This window comes from Anas platyrhynchos, chromosome 7 (genome assembly GCF_047663525.1).
Source record: "Anas platyrhynchos isolate ZD024472 breed Pekin duck chromosome 7, IASCAAS_PekinDuck_T2T, whole genome shotgun sequence".
NCBI lineage: Eukaryota > Metazoa > Chordata > Aves > Anseriformes > Anatidae > Anas > Anas platyrhynchos.
The window spans coordinates 12,195,184-12,201,183 of NC_092593.1; positions in this window are offsets into that span (position 1 = coordinate 12,195,184).

Consider the following 6,000-nt stretch of genomic DNA (forward strand, 5'->3'; position numbering starts at 1 on the left):
GGACAGTTTTCATACACAGATTTTGCATTTCCATCTTAACAAATGAGTTCAAATATATTTCCAAGTTTCCCCTCCTGTCACCAAATTTATGACTGATTTTTATTTTTTTTTCCCCCTTAAACCTTTGCAAAATCACAAAACTGGTTGAAAATTAAAATGCTTTATGGTAAGAAGACAGATATGATTATGAACATGAACACACGATCCCCCAAGGAAGCCCCAGTTTCCCCTTTCATCATGATTAAAGAATGCTACCTATGAGAATATTTATGGAAGAGTTTATGTCATTGTATATTGCTTATGATTATGTAGTGTACATTTAAATTCTCTGGAGAAATACACAGTCTCTTTTTTGCTTCTTTACTTTCAGCTCTATTGTGTTTCCTGTAATATGTTATTGCAGGATGACACTTAGGGCTTGCTTTGAAGAAAGAATACCTGGGAGGTAGGGCTAACATATTGCTTTGGGAAAACAAAAGCAAAACAAAAAAAAACAACAAACTACCTCGGACTTTTAAAAAGCCGAGAGGGAAAGAAAGAGGAAGATTAATTAGTTTAAACTGATAATTTTTCTTTTTTTTTTTTTTTTTCTCTCCTTCAAAGATGTACTCTGTGAGTTGGAGGCTGTACAGTTTTCATAGTCTTACTTTATAGATTTTGTTTTCTCACTTGAATACTATTTTGTGAGTACTGCAATCACTCCTATATCTGTTTCTTTGTTCTGGAAATGAAGCTGGAATCTGGAGATAATGTAGGATTTGCAGCATGTTCCATCCTAGGCTCACAAATGTGTTGGAGAGGAAAAGTGAGTGTCTTTATTTTGGCTGGGATAGAGTTAATTTTCTTCCTAGTATTTGGCATGGTGGTGTGTTTTGGATTTAGGATGAGAAAATGCAGATAACACATTGATGTTCTACCTGTTGAAGAGCAGTGCTTACACTGAGTCGAGGTCTGTTCATCTTCTCGTGCTGTCCTGCCAGCAAGAAGGCTGGGGGAGCACAAGAAGCTGGGAGGGGACAGAAACAGGATAGATGACCCAAGCTGACCATGTGGCATTAGGCTGAACAATAAAACATGCAGGTGGGGGATGGCTGGGCATCAGTCAGCATGTAGTGAGCAACTGCTTTGTTCATCACTAGTTTTATTTATTTTATATTACTATTATTATCATTATTATTATTTTCCCTTCCTTTTATGCCCTATTAAACTGCCTTTATCTCAGCTTGGGTTTTACTTTTTATTTTATTTATTTTTAATTATTATTCTCTCCCCAGTCCCAAAATGGTGGTGGGGAGTAAGTGAACTGCTGTCTGGTGCTTAGCTGCCTGCCAGGTTAAACCAGAATAGTGTGATAGTTCCCATGGCTTCCAAGACATACACTTGCCTAGGATGGATATCATGTTATGGTGTGTCAAATCAAGAGAGTCACAAGTCATTTAGACCACCTGGGCTGGCATTGGCCAGACACTGGATCCCAGAGCAGGCAACAGAGAGGTTGGCACAACCTGTCAGGCACCAAAAAGCACCATCTGATACAGCACCAAGTGGGAGCTGTAAGTTGGCAGCCTAAGCAAAGGGAAACTTGATTCATTCATCACTTCCTTAATGCAAGTGCCTGAGAGTCTCTAAAGTGCTGTGAAACGTGGTGATGTGGTGTGAACAGGGTCCTTGCTCCTGGAAGCTGCTGCTACTCCAGAATACATTGGCTCCAAAAACCCAACTGACAGAGCAATGCCTTATTGCACCTCCACAGCATCTAATGTCAGCTGAGACTTCAGCTTAAATATCCACGTGCCTAAGTACCTTGATTGACTACGGCTTAAAGGCATTTGCTTAAACTTAAGAATGGGTTCATTGATGTTTTCTGTGCATGCTGAAAGACAGACATGAGCTTTATTCTCCAGGGGAATACACAAATCAAATAAATCCTTACTCTTTGGACGTTACACTCCTGCATGGTGAAGGCTTTAGGAGCCACTAGCTGCACAAGAGTCTTGTCAGGACATGTCAAGGAGGGACTGCAATGCAAATGTAAGGATAAACCGCTCAGTGTTTCTCCCAGCCTTGATCAACAGGCAGCAAATACTGTGTCCAGTGTTTCCAGAAGGCAGATGAATTTTCCTGATGTATGCCACTGATTTTGGTTCACCAGTACAGCATTTTGTTCAACAAGGAAGAAAAGACTAAGACCAGAGTTGGATTTCTTGACAATGGTCATCTGCCATAAGCCAAAGTTAAAAATGTGCTTTCCTGGGTAATATGTGGTCTCCTCTTGGCAATCATGGTCACTTTTATGCTTTGAGCTTTTCCCATTTTCCACCTTGGTGATTTACCCCTTTCCCAATGAAATTGCTTTTTAGCTGACTGTGGCAGCTTTTGCAATTTACCCGTGCAGTTTAGAGGTCAGCAGCAAAGAGGAATGATCCTCAACAGCATCTCAAGGTCCTCTCCAAGGGACAAATGCAAAGCAATCTATGTCCAGAATGTTCTTAGCAATGTATGTGAAGTGCAAATATGTTCAGTCCTGTCTATATTCAATTCCCCTTCTGAGAATTCTCAGCTTTTACATTGTTCATGGTGTGATTGTATAAAAGGAAACAGCTTGATAATACTTGCAGGTTTGTATTGCAGCACACAACAGTGGCCAGACAGGTGCACACTAACAAGAATATTTTATTCCTTTTCTTCCAACTGCTGGGATACCCTGACTAGGCTATGGGTGAACTGTTTAAATACAAAAGTACAAATTTTGCTTTTTAAAAAAATTAGTAAAGCCTAGAATGCATTACTGGCCTATTTGTCATCCTGGCATGGAAAGAATTTTCCATCTCTTTTCCTGAAGCTGTTCCACTTAGTATAAATAATGAAATATTCAGTAAGCCACAGAAAGAGACTGACTTTGTAGCCTGGGGGGCTCCACTGAGTAAGAGACAGCCCAGGTGATAAGGTTTATTATGGATGTATTTGCTATTCGGGGCATGATCTGAGAAAATTGCCATGAAGTATTTTGGCTTTGATCCAGTCTGTTTTTTGCAACAGAAAAAAAAAAAACAAATATCATGGCAAAATTTTCATCAACTCTGTTATAGGCATGCAATACATGTAACAGTTCATAAGGAAAATGGGAATTAGAAGAACGGTGGTAGTGCTGCAATTGTTACCACCTTGCATATCATGCCTGTCACTGAGCTGGACATTTCTAGATCAAAAAATTTGGTCTGAATTGTAACAGACTCAAGTGTTTGTGAGTTAGAAGTGGCTACAGGACCCTCAAGCTTATTTGTGCTAGAGCAGCTTACACCACTAACAACTAAAAAGTGAAACTGCATATAAACAAAAACTGAGATAGACTGATTTTCTGCTACTCTTCTGAATATCAGGAAGTACAAAATATAAACCAACAAAAAGGAGGAAAATTGCTTATTCAAAATACATATTTTATATAAATAATACATAAAGATTACTTTTTTACATTTTTACTGCCAATTAAAGTTTTTTTTTTTAATAAAGTGTAAAATGTCTACAAAATAAAAAATGTATTATAATATACCAGAATTACCCTGTGCCTAAAACTGCATAAATTACATAAGCATCATGGCCTTCAGAGATGTTAGGCAGACCAGTATCTAGCCCTGTATCTTCAATTGTAATAAATATTAAATTAATGTGGGATCAGGGATTCTGGAATAAAAGAGAGACAGGTCAAGAGTTTTCTATTAGTCTGGGTTTAATGAGAAATGCATCATATCTCCCCAGTGAAGTCATTTGCACTTTCTTTGCAATTATCATTACGGCTAATCAACAGCAAATGCTCACATCCACCACCTTCTAAAAGGAGTGGGAAGGAAGGCAGATGTAAATTTTTAATACCTTGTTTGCCTTAGGTCCACATGGGAACCATGAATAATGGATGGTAATGGTGGTTAACCCTGAGGACATCAAAAGGGATCTTTGCATTTTATCCATTCCCCATTTCTGCCCTACAGCAGCTCTCCTTTGCACACAAGGTGGCTTTTAGGGGCACCAAGCCCTGATGAGATATGTTACTACCTATTAAGAACGTCAATTGACAGCTGCTCTCTAAATAGAGGCTTCTGGAAAATACTGTGGCTCAAAAGTCATCTCCAGCTGTTTGTCATGGAGGCTGGAGGCTGCTGTCCCTCAGATTTGCAACATGAGATGCTTGGTAGAAGCCTGTAACCCCATTCAACTGCGATCAAGCAGATTAGTTGAATGTGTGTCTGTATCATGTCCTGGCTGACTCCAGTCACTGTAACTGAAACAAGTAAGTGATTGATAGCACAGGCTGCTCAGCTGGCTGTGAACTTTCTTCATGGGGATGGCCACCAGGAGGTGGCTTGGGGCCAGACATTTCTCTCAGTTGGACAAATACACATAAATGAATACCTTGTCCAGTGTTTAGTGAAGCCAGCTGAACTCACAGATTACATTTGCACAAAAAATAAAATGAGAAAGGATGTGTTCTCTGACCCTATGGGCAAAAAATCAAACCTTCTCCCTCAGTCTTCCCCAGTCCCCACCCCCAGATTGTTCACAGTGCTTTACAGGCACAGCACTCTGTTTCAGGATGTTTCCTGAGCTTCAGGAAGAGCTTGCTGGCACAGGCAAGAACAGTGGTAGAGAATATGGTAAAAATAAATCAAAATGGGCGATCATGAGTCCTGCTCAATCTGCTGAAATTGGTCAACAGAATGTTGCTGACATAAGTTGTCTGTAGTCTCTACCAGAGAATAACTGGCAGGACTTGGTTACCAGTCCTACATTTTGTTTGTTTGATTGTTTATTTCTGAAAATTGTGGAGTGTCCTGGAAATGAAAAGGGACTCCCAGAATTTGAGACTGGTGCTAAGACAAATTTGTACCTTCTACTAACACAAGCTGTTGAGCTGTGGTCCTGTGATAACCTCATGGTCTGGGAGACAGAAAGGCTGGGATACTGCCTGCTTCAGATTGATTTCTTAACTGAAATTGAGGACTATGTGCTGAGGGGCTGAGGAACTCTGTATGGCTCAACTGGCTCAGAAAGATGTCTGATTACTATGACATTTTGTTTTGGTAGAAGTGTTGAATATATCTATTAAAAAGGTTGTATCCTGGTCCTGAAACTGCATGATTGTGTTTGCCTATTTCCTGTTCTTAATGCTTTTCAGTAGCACAGGCAAGAGGCTTGGAGGAATCTGTCTCTCCACCTGCAAAGCAATCCTCTGAGCAACTTAATACATTGGTTAGCCTCCTACACAAGTGAGCAGAGATGGAAAATCCTATAATCCATCAAGTCTGTAAAGCTGGACGTCAGTGTATTTTTTCAAAAAGCTTGTGCACTGTATAAACTACACCATGGTGGGAATTAAAAATAATCAGGAGCTGTTGAATACACAAGGAATTACCTGGATCTCTGCTGGAAGCTTGGAGGATATAGATGTTTAACTCCACATGGCTAACAAGGTTTCTCAGCTCCTTGTCAGTGTGGCACAACAAAGGAAGGGTTCAGAAGGCAAGTGGTCAGATGGGCATATTGACATTTCGGGGAGAGGTACAGCTGCTGTACCTTCTGATCCCTCTCCTGGATGAATGCCAGCTTGTGCCTGCATTGTGCGTTGTATTTCAACAACGTGACATTTGGGACAGATTAGGTGAAAAAAGTTCCTCCAAACTCTGGATTTATAGAGTACTTATTTTCTTCACTGCAGAGGATCTGCAGGCCCATGCAGCATCAATCAGCCAAACATGGTGTAGATGAAATTGTGAGGTAGAGTCATGTCTGATGAGGTGTCTCCAACTGTTGGGAACATTGGGAGCAATGAACACTGGAAAATGGAAGGTAAACCTCACAGCCGATGTTTGTTCTTCTGTTTGGGGACATGGGAAACAAGACCTTCACCCAGGAAGTTTTGTGTTTGCTCCCAGGAAGTTTTGATGCATGGGTACCTCGTGCATCAGATAACCCCACTCAATTTTAACTCTTCTGGCCTTTGAAAGC